Source organism: Ursus arctos, unplaced genomic scaffold (genome assembly GCF_023065955.2).
Source record: "Ursus arctos isolate Adak ecotype North America unplaced genomic scaffold, UrsArc2.0 scaffold_5, whole genome shotgun sequence".
Taxonomy (NCBI): domain Eukaryota; kingdom Metazoa; phylum Chordata; class Mammalia; order Carnivora; family Ursidae; genus Ursus; species Ursus arctos.
Genome location: NW_026623067.1, coordinates 21,586,665 through 21,600,642, shown reverse-complemented (window position 1 = coordinate 21,600,642; position 13,978 = coordinate 21,586,665). Strand labels below are relative to the sequence as shown.

Here is a 13,978-nt window from a genome sequence, read left to right as displayed (position 1 = left end):
AAGACCTGAGAAAGCCAACATCAAACGCAGTACATTATTTTGCTATTGGTGCCCAGGCACGGTACTTAAAAGTTAAAGAAAAACCTTTGTTTGCAATTTCATATGAAGAGGAGACCAATAATCTAAGAAAAATTTGTCCTTTGAACACACACAAAACCAAATTCTCATTTTATACCAGTGTACTTTCGATATTAATTTTTTAAAAAAACTTAATTAAATCCATGAAAGCCATTCAGTCTCAGCCTGACCTCACATACAATTCCTCTCCTAAGATTCCTTTTCCACAAACTGTCCACAACTTTTTTGATATCCATTCAGATTTTGTCCTTTATTTTTCCTCTTCTCATTCCAGAACAATGATTTTACTTTTCTTACCTACTTTCCGTATGCTGTTGTTTCCTTTCACCCTTATTATTTCTAAGTAGTTTTAATTGCATGTATTGATTAGAATTCTTTCTTAAAAGATCTATTTGTTTATTTGAGAGAGAAAGAGACTGTGTGTGGGCAGGAGCAGGGGAGGGGCAGAGGGAGAGACAGAGGGGAAGAAGACAATGTGGGGCTCAATCCTAGGACCCTGAGATCATGACCTGAGCCGAAACCAAGCGGCCGAAGCTGACGCTTAACTGAGGCAGCCAGCCAGGCACGAATTGATTAGAATTCTTAACCTTTAGAATCACTAAATCCTGGTTGAAAATTCAGAAGCAAGCAATCGTGAACTTTTACACCAGCATTCTGTGGGTGGGCAAATGTATAAATACATTTTGTAACTTCTAGAAGTCTATTATTCCTTACAGTAAATTTTCCAATGTGGCACAACACAGGTGTACTAACAGACCCCAGCAGTTCTAATTCCTCTGTAGCCTGGCCTCTTAAGCCTCACTGTGGAAATCTAGGGTCTCTCACACCCAGGACAAACGAACCCCAAGAACTCAGAATGCAAAATCAGAGAGAAGCTTACCAGAGATCGAGGAGAGGGGCCGAAGACGCAGCCAACCAGCAAGGCTCTGTGGGTAGATCCGCCAGCATGGAGGAGCCGACTCCAGAATCTTCCCCAGCTGCCTCCAGGGTCCATCCGGTTGCGAAAAGGATCAAATGGCAAAACCAAAACAACTTAGTAACGAGTTTGCGGTCCTTTATTCAAGGGAAAACAACCCATGGATTGGGGGTGGGGGGAGCACAGTGCCTCAAGAGCAACGGCATGCTTCCTGAAAGATTTTGAGCAAGAACAAATTCTACAGAATGTTTAGATGAAATCATGCAGAAACAGAACATTGGCTAGGGTGCAGGGATTTCCTTATAAGGCTAGCAAGGTCCTATTTTCTAGGGGAAGGTCAACTAGCTAACGCTGAGTTGGTGGATTGTGATTGGTGCGGCTTCGCTTCAACAGGTGTTCCCCATAAGCGCAGACTGACTGAGGTTGACCTTTGGGACGTGGACCAGGTCATTGCAGCGGCCTCCCATCTGGGGGCACTGATCCACTAATTAGCTTTTTCAGGCCCCATGGGGGAGGATCTTTGGATGATTTCCAGGGCTCCTTTAATCTCGAGCATCTGATTATTTATCTTAAGGAAGCATTGCAGGGGCTGGGGTATATATAACATGTAAGAGATACATGATTTTCAATGGCAAACAAATTTCTAGAAAGCTACTGCATTCTGCACGTTTGGGGCAAATCAGTGTGTTGATACCACAACATAAAGGAGGCTCAGAATTTTCAGGAAGTGTTTCTTCCAAAAAAACACACGAGATGTCAAGATTTTTACTGAACCAGAATGATGATACTTCAGAGAGATTCATACATCAAGGGCGCAAGTGAAACTAGCCTTTCAAGGATTTAGAATCACATTTATTAACTTAATTGAAATTGTGCTGCTGAGCTTTCCTTTGAGTACCTGCACATGTGAGAGGATGGATGGACACACTGTTAAACATTTCTACATTGGATAAGAGCGCCAGAAGATCTCGCTTGCTTTTCTGTGACAGACCTCACACTGTGCAAAGCAATTCCAGTATCAAGGCTGATCATCTGTCCAGAGACCGCCAGACATTAAACTCACAGAACAAATCCGAAGACACAATGTTAAATATTTTTACATTTGGTAAGAGCACCAAAAGATTTTGCTTGCTTTTCTAGGACAAGCCTCAGACCATGCAGAGCAATTCCAGTATCAAGGCTGCTCATCTGTCCAGAGACCGCCGTTAAACTCACGGACCAAATCTAAAAAACATTTGTAACTCTTTAGCCACTCCTGAATAGCTTTCACAGCTAGCTAAATCATCTCCTCCAAGTGGTAATTGTTTCAATGTCCCAAGACATTAAAAGCTATTAAAGTCTAATGACCCAAGTCTTGTTTTTCCTAGAAGGTGGAAACTTTTTTTGATGTTCTAGCTTTTTTTTTTTTCTTTAATAGTGTTTCACTGGCTATCAGTTTTAGAAAAATACACTATTACATCGATGTGCAAAGTAAAAATCAAGCAATTCAGTGAAACTGTAGGTTTGGAAAAGTTGTATTTTTGCTTCATTATTGATTTTACTGAAAATGTTTTACATACAAAGAGCCATTTTCCTGTTCAAATGAGAGGGAAGAGTATCACTAAGGAATATGAAAACTCCTCATGGAGCAGTCCTATTTTTGTGGTCTATTTTATTAATATTTGCGGTCTGTACTATACCACAGATTTTTGGCCTTTACCTGGTAAAACCCTTTGTCATAATCATGAAAAAGTAGTATTCACTGGATATTATTTTATGATTTTCAGGTAATTATCTCCTTATAAGGGTGCAAATAGTATATACTTGCTTATTTGCAATTTTTCCCCTCTGTGGGACAATTTGTTGTATATTCTGTCAAAAGATGTTACAAATGGTACTGAGCTAATCAAAATTTAAAAGAAAACATGACAGAAGAATGCACAAATGAGAAAAACATAATTCCGGTAATTATAATTACCCTGGAAATCCACCTGAATAATCTTGTCGCCATGGTTAATTTTAGATATTTTAACTTTTCGTGTATTGTCAGATCGAATGCTATTCCAATGAAAGAGGAGAGCCCCTAGAGAAACAGAAATAAAATCACCTATTATTAACCAAAACAGTAAAAATGACAAGAGAGAAAAGTCTGAGTTCAAATTAAATTCTACACGGCTGCATTTGTTCCGGGGGAAATAATCAGTATATATATATATATATATATATATATATATATATATATATATATGCATATTTATTCATTCTTTTATGAGTCATTTAAATTTTCATTAATAAAATTATCAAGTTGAGTCAAGACTAATTATATCCATTATTTTTTAGCACCAGTAGAAAACACCAAATCCGGTGTTTAATATGAATTGTGAGGTATATTTATGAAAAATATAGTTACACCTAAATGTGTAGGATGTTTTCTAAATCTTTCTAAATGCTTACTCCATTGTCTCAGCTTTGTACAGTATTTTTCCCTTATCATTCATTTTTTTTGATGTTTAGAGAAAAGGAACATAAAGAATATTATTTTTAGCCAAATTTATTCATTTTTTTCAGTCACTTATCATTTTTTCACTAAATAGCTACTTTTTTACTCTGTGGCAGTTGTCACATTAAGTTGATGAACTGAAAGAAAATGCTGTCACTTAAAATTAGTGGAACATCTATCAAAATAATAAAGTGAAATAATTTTAATGCAATACAAATATTTCAATAATTCTAGACTAATTCAGTTCTCAGTGATCAAAAAATACTAGTTCACCTGACAGAAAAAATACAAACACGGAGTTAATGAATTTTACACTGGCGTGTGAGGAACCATGGTTGAGACTCTGTCCAAGTTTGCATTTTTTTTTTATACCTGGCTCAACTTGTCATAATTAGGAACAACTGACTATTGTTAAAAGTGGAAACTCCAATTTTAAAAGGGTGTCTCGAAAAGTTAGATTTGCTTCCAATACCACATTCTCCATAGCAACGTGAAAATTTCTAACATATGGTACAGCTCCCAAACTTGTTTAGGTTAATGTTGAAAATTAATCCGAGCAACGGCCATTTTCAATGTATGAAAATCTCCCAACAGGATTTGACAAAAAAATACGAATGGAGGCATTCTGAAGAGGGAAGTTTCCTGAGTCACAATGTAGGGAAACCTGATCAAGCAGATAGCCACAGAGTTAATGAGTCTTCCTGTCCTGGTCCAACAGAAACAAATCATAGACTTTTCAGTGTAAATTCCCAACATGTCTTCATTGGGCTGTAGTTCTACTGGAATTTCTGAGTTGAGAGTAACAGCTATAGGGACATAAATTAAAACTGAGGGAATAATTGGTTTGAAATGGCATGGAAATCCCTATATAGTTAAACATTTTGTTATTACTCTCTCCTTGGGTTTATTTCTTCTCCATATACACTATGTCCAATGGAATATCCTACAATAATCAGAAATGTAACTGCTAAGTTTTTCCACTCCCATTAGAAAGTAATGTAGCAACATATGCTTATAAATACCATGGAAGAAAATCTCCACTTGCTACTTCTAATCAGAAAACAGAGTCGGTGTTTCATTGTTTTGTATATATAAATACATAAACATAAATACATAATATGTATTTATAAATATACCTGTATTTATGCATTTATATATTTACATATAAAATGTAAATGTAAACATACGTGTGTGTGTGTGTATATGTGTGTGTGTTTGTGTGTGAATCCAGAGACACATCTACAGAACAGGGAAAGAAGAAATGTATTTCAAAAGTTGAATTCATTACCACTTCTCAGATGTGTAACTTACAACTACAATTTTCCAGCCCTCCAGAATTAGAGTAACTTTAAAGGTATTACTTTTTTGTATGTTTTATTTTCTTCTTAATGTCTCAAATCTATAGTTACAGCCCTGACCAATGCATTTTCTATAAACACAAGTTGGATATACTAATGTGTACCTCTTGGGCTGGCCAACTCTGGAGCGTTAAAATTTATTGGTTTATTTTTCCAACAGACCAAGTAGAGTAAATTTTTAAGAGAATGTTTCTAACTGAATTTAAAAGTTAGAGGAGAATCGAATAAAAATCAGTGTCTATACCTGTTTATGAAATTTTCCTCATTTCAACTGAATAAAATTAAAGGAAAAGTGAAAACCATCCTCTAAACTGAAACAAGGAACCCCTCCAGCCTCAGAGCAGAAATACACAAGTCAAAATCGACTTTGATGGGGTAACTGGGTGATGGACATTAAGGAGGGCATGTGATGTGATGAGCACTGGGGGTTATATACAACTAATGAATCAATGAACACTACATCAAAAACTAATGATATACTATATGTTGGCTAACTGAATTGAAAATAAAAAAGAAAAACAAAAACAAAATTGGCTTTGAAACAAATTGAAGAGAACAGCAAAAATGATACAGAACCCCCTTACCCAAAGGCATGGCAAATTTTGTGAGAAGAAATTCCCAAAGACCCTACAAACGTTTTCCAACATGGAAAAGCCAGAACTGGGGGTATGGGTGTGTTGTACAGAAGGCCTAGAAGGAAATTTTTTTTTTCAGTCTCTTTCATCAGGGCATGTCAATACAAGACAAAAGGAAAGACCACCAGGCAACAAACCACCAGTTTTGCCCAATGACGTGGATCCCTAGATAAGAAAGATGAGGCTGAATGGTTAAGGGTAGAGAGTAGGTAACTGTATAAACAGCCTGTATTATCAAAATGATGGTGGCAAACAGTAAGAAAGCTTCATGTCACTCCAAAGTGAGACAAGCCACACCCACCACTGTCTCTGCGTGGATGGGAAAAAGTAAAGATATTTGACTAATTTTGATACAATTTAGAGAAACTCAAAGAACAATTTCACAGACGGCCATTAACCATATTCGTAGGTTCTTTCCTCCCCTCCCAGGCAGCTGAATGACAGACAACTTTCAGTCAAGCCTTTAGGCACATTCAAACAGGACCCAAGTAAACAGGCAGAGTCCAGAACATTTCATGTAAATGATTTTCAGACAGACGGTTGTCTAGATATTTCTGATCAAAAATGAGTAACAAAGTAAATGGGAACCATGGAATCCTACTCAAGAAAGGAAGAAAAGAGAGAAGGAAAGGGGGGAGAAAGAGAAGAAGTAAAAAAAAAAAAAAAATCTTTCAAAGGCCAAATTTTACACACGAGGAGGAGTTCATCCAGCAAGTAAAAGAGAATTTTAGACAATCTGTATTATTCCACTACTGCCGTCCCCAGTTTTAATTTAAAGAAAGCATGAACTCTAAACTAATGGGAAAACTGAATGTAAAAGAGACAGATAATAAAGAAAATTATAAATGAGAAAGAACAGCACCACCGTAGTCATTAAACATTATAATGAACAGAATATAATCAATACTGGGAGTACAAAAATAAGTGAAACAAATGGCAGACTTAAGAAAATATGGACAGTAGATTGCCCAATGTAAGACATTTCACTGCAGAAAGAGCTCGTGTGGGTTGCTATGCTTATCTGTGTGTGTGTGTGTGTGTGTGTGTGTGTGCGCGCGCGCGCGCGTGTGGGAGTGTGTGTGTGTGATGAGTATGAAATTAGTTTGGGAAATGGGCTTAAATGGATTAAAACTTTTTTTTAAGCTGTAAGATTTCAATACTATAGCACATTATTTTTAATCTTTCTGATATAAAGTTCGTGTATATAACAAACTTACTAACAACTCCATGAAAACTGCAAATGGGAATGTAGTTTAGGCAACGTCTTATAGACAAAATGCATGGACCAAAGAGAGGGAAATGATTGACAGAACATATAAGATGGGAAAAAAAACTCACATAAAACCCAGCAGACCTAACAATGGAGTTAGTATCTTTGTAAGAGATGCCAGAGAACAAACACTTCCCCTCCCTCCCTCTCTTTCCCTTTCCCTCTCTCCCTGTTCCCCCCTCCCCTGTCCCTTCCCCCTCCCTTTCCCTCCTTCCCTCTCCCTCCCTCCTTCTTTCTCTCTCTCTCTCTCTCTCTCTCTGTGCCCATCCACTGGGGAAAGACCATGAGAGGACATGGTGAGAAGGTAGCCATCTTCAAGCCAGGAACACAGTCTACATCTGAAATGGAATTTGCAGAAAACTTGATCATAGCCTTTTTGTCTCCAGACTGTGAAAAAATAAATTTCTGTTGTTTAAGTGGCTCAGTCTGTGGGATTTTGTTATGGCAGCCCAAACTGACTAATTCACTAATACATCCTCAATTTTCATAACTGCTCATTGCTTCTTATTATTCCATAGTTTTTTATTTCTAAATCATTATTTCATTGCAGTATGAGTTCCAACTTTCCAGCAGTATCTTTTCTACTAACATGGAGACACGTGTTCCTTGATAAGGATTTGGGTTGTTTTTTTTTTTTTTTTTTTTGCTTGTTTGTTTGGTTTTTGTTTGTTTGTTTGTTTGTTTTTAGAGAAAGATGGAGGGGAGAGAATCCTAAGCAAGCTCCAAGCCCAGCATGGAGCCCGATGTAGGGCTGAGTCTCACAACCCTGGGATCATGACCTGAGTCCAAATGAAGAGTTGGATGCTTAACTGACTGAGCCACCCAGGTGCCCCAATAAGGTTTTAAATAATAGTAAGTAGTTATTGTCATTTTTCAGAAAATCATTGGGATTATAACTACTCCTCAAAGAGACCCACCCATGATGAGGGGATAAAAATACCTCTATCCACTCCCCAGACATCCCATGTTGTATATTTCTGTGGCGCTATAGATGTATTATATGGTCACATAATATATATTTATATTTATACAAATGTAAATACATATTTAAATATATGTAAAACAATATACATGGTAATATTTATATGCAAATATATTTTTATATATATTTAGAAACAAATACATGTTTCTTTCCCAGAATTTAAACTCATTCCCTGCCTATACTCCAGTACAGATTTATAGACACAAACAAAATAACAACACCTCAATCTTAACAGTTCTACGGAAGAATGAACCAGATCTTCAGGTTATTCTCTGGCCATAAGGAAAACGTTGAACAATCTAAAGTTCAAATTCACAGGATTAGTTTTTGGGTATTGTTCAAGATATCAGTGTGGTACTCTCATTTACATAGGAGACATCAATACTAAAAAAAATTTGCAAGTAACACAAAAAATTTCAAAACAGGTTTTCAATAAAGCATTATGGGAATGGTAAATCATAATTAATATGCTGAAAGAAGACCATATAAGAAATCGCATAAATATACATGAGGTGTGGCAAGTAGCTACACAGAAAAGACAGGCAGAATTACAGAGCAGAAAGGAACTTTGAGATCTTCAGGGTTAAAAGCTTCGATTTCCAGATGTATGGGTCATTCCCCATTTGTCCCCTCCTGTCCCCTTTCTAATCATCTTCACCATGTTCTGTGCCTGAGGAGGGTGTTCTCTATGGACAAGCACCAAATGCTCTCACAACTTGTAGGCTGGTTATGTTTGAACATCGGGCTCCTGGTCACAGACTAAAGGGTGGGAGGGGAGACCCGTCGGGGTGCTTATTCCCCAGCTCCCTTCCTGCCAAGGCAGCCGGTTACCAGAACTGGGGTTGGTCTGCCAAAGGCCACTAATCCTGTGCAGAGACCTGAGAGCTCTCCCCTCCAGCCCCTCCAAGTCTGTGGAGAGGAGCAGCTTCTCACTACCGTGAGCCCTGGAAGTATTCACCCTTCCCTGTTCATTTCCATTAACATTTTTTTAAAATCCCTTATTAAACTCAGGCCAATTGCCCCTTTCTCATGCACTATGTTCCTGGGAAATGAACTAACATGAAAGATGAAATCTCAAAGTTGTAGAGATAAAAGGGTAAGGGCTAATTTATCTCAGTCACATTATCATTTGCCTGTGGTCTTACAAAAGCAAGGAGCTTTATGGTAACTGTTATAAATGCTGCCCTCAAAGTACCAGATTAAAAATAAAATTCACAGTTCCTAGTGTATGATAAAACAAAGAGTGTTCCTATTCATCCCAGTTCATTAAAAGGCTAAGCACAAAGAAAACACAAAAAGTATATGCATTAGTCAGTCTGTTCTTCAGACAAGAGTCTAGAAGTCTCGGATGTTGCTTTTTGTTGTGTACCCCACTTAGACGCCAAAGGTTTAGGGCACCTGCCCACCATGACACAGGTGAGTGGTAGAGCCTAAGCCAGAACTAAGCCCTTGCCACACTTGTGCTGTGCAGCGGGATCCGACCACTGGTAAACACTGGAGGCACACTCATTGTTTCTGAGAAACTAAATGATGTGCCACATTACGTAGATGCACGGGATAAGGAGGAGGGAGACTCGGAAAACAGACATGAAGAATACAATGAGTGGAGTAGAGAATTCAAAAAACAGCCCAGAGCCCTTGATCATCATAAAATTGCAGGGTTCGATCCCTCTTCTTGGATCATATCTCCAGTAGGCCAAAACTAGCAAGGATGTCCATCCTCGGATTCCTGGTGAAGAGTGAGAGCCTGGGAAATTGTGCGATGTGAAGAGTTCAGGAGAAACCACAACGGCCAGGAGCCCGGTTTCCTCTGTTCGTGGAGAAATAACAAGAACGCATTGGCTGCCTTAATTTTCCTGCACTGCTGCCAAAAGCCACAACATTAACCTGTGTGCAGCGATTTGACCCCTCTTTTGAAGCGCTCCTGTACGCTAGGTTTCAGAGAACAAGGTAGCAACCACTTGTTACCAGGAAGGCTCAGAATCAACCCAATTTCTGAAAACAAATATCGTTTGTAAACTATGTCTCACCATTATCAAGGTAGAACGTGCCCATTTTCATCAACTCAAATTATTTCCATTAGGACAAACAGATGTTAACTTAAGCAAACATCGGGAACAAGGTGACTTTTCAGTGGAAAAAGAGTAAAGACCGCTAAAATGTTAGGGGAAGTTGGCTATTTTTCTTTCCTCTCTATAAATGTAGAAATCAGAGAAGAATGGGCTATCAGATTTCTGTTAAGCAAGGGTCAGGCCAGGGACCTAGAGCTGTTTAATCCATACCAGATGTGAGGAATAATAATAGTGGGGACAGAGAAAAATAAGTTTTAAATCATGCATTGTTAGAGTGAAAAGGAAATGTAAATTTTGGGGGTGCCTGGGTGGCTCCGTCAGTTAAGTGCCTGACTGGTGATTTCGGCTCAGGTCATGGCCTCATGGGCTGTGGGATCCAGCCCCTACGTGGGGCTCCATGCTCAGCGGGCAGTCTGCTTGAGATTCTCTCCTTCTCCCTCTGCCCTTACCCCCATTCTCCCTTTAAAATAAATCTTTTTTTTTTTTTTTAAAAAAGGAAATGGATTCTTTTCATGCTGTTTCAAAAGCAAAAGTAATGCATAAAACCATACAAGGAAACTTCCATTTTAGCACAGTGACAATCATCCTGCTTTGTTAATATACGGGTAATCCAAAAACAGACAATTTTTATAAGGTTAGAAGAGTAGCTACCTAAGAAAATAAATATGCTTCAAATGATCTCAGATTCTTTTGCTTGCATGAGTCACAGGTGCTTAAATTTTTGACAGGTTTTTTTGTTTGTTTGTTTGTTTTCTTGGTTTTTAGGTATTTACAGTTCCCAGTGTTGTAGACCATGATGTCACATTTCTCATTCTTTTTTCATTGGAAGGAAAACTTTCACAAAATGTTAGTATCCAATTTTGTTTCCAGATAAACTTTCATGTTAGGTATGTCTATTCAGCTCCAATGCCTTCACCCAACTCCAACCGATCTGAAATCTCTGGATAAACTTTCCTATTTTCTTCTATTGATTTACTCAAAATGATGGGGGAAAAAGAGGAAATGTGGAGAAATGATCTTCCAGAGAGTCATAAAATGACTGAGTTCATCTCTATTGAAATTCATTTATCTCTTATTTTCATGCTATTTGCCTTTAATGTCCACACACTATTGCCCTTGGAGACTTCGATAGACAGCCAAGGGGCTGCAATTGATGATATTTCTGTTTGGCTCTCACCTTGACTGTGAACAGCTTCTCTGTTTCTTGGGAGGGCACGAGTCTATTTTGCCTGCTTTATTCTTAAAATAGGAAATGAATCAATTCCTGAGCATGCCACTTAAATAAGAAAAAAGACAGAATTTGTCATTCCCAGTTTAAATAAAATAATCTGACCTATGTGCAAACATGTATGCCCATTATTTATAAATTTGTAACATCAAAATAAAATAGTTATCACCAGAGAGCTAATCACATATATCATTACTTCCTTATACTACATTCAGGACAAAAGTTAAAAACATGCTATATATTTATTAACATCAAAAATATTTTCCTACAATACTAACTGTATTGTAGGAAAGTATGAACAGATGAAACTGCTCTAGAGAAATGTGCCCATGAATGGGTATATGCATAATTTTCACTTTTTTTGTGATGACTTTTCTGCTTCATTTGCTAATCTTCTTCATTGAACGTATGTTAATTTTATAAATAATATTAAGCAATTTAAAAATTGAGACTGCAGTGGTGATCATAATAGGGGCTGCACATTGCTTGTTGTTACCACAACATGAGCTAGGAGTGTCGTTAAGTCAAAAGTAATTAGGAGAGACACTTTGAACAAAATCTTCACAGGGCACAAGTCTTTTATGCTTTCTGGTAGGGAAGAAAGGACACCTGAGAATTTTGGCAAATAGATCACTATCATTCTGCGAGGACAGTACACTGTGCCTTCCAGACACTGTGTGAAGGAAGTTCTTGTCCCAGCTGCTGGGAGCCAGCAGTTAACATCGTATGTCACCCCCTGGAGGCTGTCTCAGCTACAGAGGGCAGCAGCATCCACGGGCATGCCCTACCTGGGGCGTTGACACAATAACCAAATCTTTGACAGTACGGAGGACATTACTATACAAGTCAGGACAATTCCAAAGAGCCCCTCAGGCTCTAGAACTCTCCGTGGTGTGACTGAGGCAATTGCTGGGTCTGTATCACATTCACCGTCTCCTTCTGTCCAATGCTGCTTCATTCCTCCATCTTCCTCAAGTGTTGATCTCAAGGGTGTTCAATAAACAATTTACAAGCTAAACTCTGTCTCAAAATCTGTGTCTTCAGGAACTCAAACTGAGTCAAACAAAAGAAAAACAAACATTTGGATCCAGAGCAAACACAACCTTTTTTTTTTTTTTTTTTTTTGGTAATATTATAGTATGTTTTGATCTGGGAGACAACATGCATCTACTTTCTTGGTCATATTCTCCAATATAAAATTAAGTATTAGCATCTTGATGTCCATTGAAGACTTTGACTACAGTGCATATTTGTTTTGAAGTTATACAGTAAATTAGGAAGGCATTATATTTAATCCTCCAAGTAATACCATAATTATCTTCATCTATTCAAATCTTTCCTTGTGTGCCTCGGTGAAGATTTAGTTGATTCCTCACAGGAAGAGAGACTGCACTTTTCTTGTTAAGAATCTTACACAATCTCTTAGTGCCTTCACTCAATTGTGAATGGAATCTGAGTCCTTTTGGATGTTCTGATGTACAAGTGATTTTCTTATATTAATATGAATATTCCCACAATTAATCACTTGGTGAACATTGTTCATACCTACATTTTCCTATGCTATCATCTTAAAATCTTTTCACTCATTTGTTTTTGGTATATCTCATTTAAAAAGCAGAATGACATATGTTTCAAGTGTTTATTCCTTACTGAAATGAGAACCCCTGTACGTTTAAGGATTTCACCCATACCCACTTACTGTGATCATTAATTTGTAGTTCTATTTTACATTTGTTATTTACTTTCTATTCTACTTTCTTTCCAGGTATTTTGTTTCATCTTTTTTTTTCCTTAAGTAATTCTTTTTTTTTTTCTTTGTGGAGTGATTATCTTATTTTACACAAAAATTTACACAGTCTACCACCAAGAAGGTACTTGTACTTGTTTTTCTCTTGACTGTTTTTGTCTTTAATGTTATATTTGCATAATTATTTAGTGTTACACTTTTTGGTATCCCTTTAAAAAGTATTGCTCCAGTTTTTTTCTTAGATTCTAGTTAATACCAATAAACACTTTGAAAGCGTTCTGATACTTTCCTAATGTTTGCTGATAAGATCTCCTACTTATTCTCAGATTTCTGAAAGTATTTTCCAGGCATACCAAAATGTCATTTTTATTATGGTAGAGGATGTTTTCTGTTACTCCTTCTTGGCCAGTAAGCCCTTTCAGTATGTCTTTCTTAAGCTTTAGGATATTTTCCTTTGTTATTTCTTGGTTATTTTGTTGCTTTTATTCTTTCTATGTTCTTCTTTTGCAGTTTATACCGAAGAAATTCTAGAGGAATTTTCAGTGCATTTCACAGGATCTGTCTTCCTGCTCAAAAATTTCTCATTTGTTTCATTTTACTATTTGTTTCATTTTACTATTTTATCCTTAATCCTTCTATTAAAGTTTACTTCGGTGCATGTTTTATTTCTGCAACCAAATTTAAAATATTCAAGATCCCAATTTTTTTCCCTTATTAGTAGCCTGCCTTATGTATTTTTTTATCTTTATGAGATTACTAATTACATTTGTTTCAAATGTTCTCTTAGCTCTATTACATTTTGTCTTCTTATAGAATTAATTTTTCATTTGATGCTTCTATTTTATCATTTGGTTTCTCTTAGGTTAATTTGGTAATAAGATTCCTTTTGATTTACTGCTTATCATCTCTTAATATTACATTAGGGAGTACCTGTTATTGTTAAGCTCCTGGAGATTATAGGTTGCTATGAGAGAAGACTGTATTCAATTATTTTGATTGAAAAACATATTTACATATCTAATATATACAAGCACATATATTCATTCTTAATTTTAAAATTCATTACATTAATCATGAGGTAACCAAAACAAACCTTCCATTGAAATAGTATCTTTTCTTGACGGGAAATTATTTACATCGGTCACTAACAGACCCAATTTTTTGAAGACCATTATTTTATCTACTGAATTTTTTTATAGAGTGCTAGGATAAA

At 36.9% G+C, this 13,978-nt stretch overlaps 1 long non-coding RNA gene across 1 annotated transcript in view; it reads right to left on the bottom strand.

Annotated features, from left to right (window-relative positions):
- LOC130542784 (uncharacterized) overlaps positions 1 to 3,030 on the bottom strand; it is a 72,715-nt gene extending 69,685 nt beyond the window's left edge. The window contains exons 1-2 of the long non-coding RNA XR_008957587.1: positions 2,952 to 3,030; positions 959 to 1,055 (exon numbers count right to left, since the gene is read on the bottom strand). This is a non-coding gene — a long non-coding RNA (uncharacterized LOC130542784). The remainder of the gene's footprint in view (positions 1 to 958; positions 1,056 to 2,951) is intronic.
- Positions 3,031 to 13,978: the final 10,948 nt, after the last annotated feature.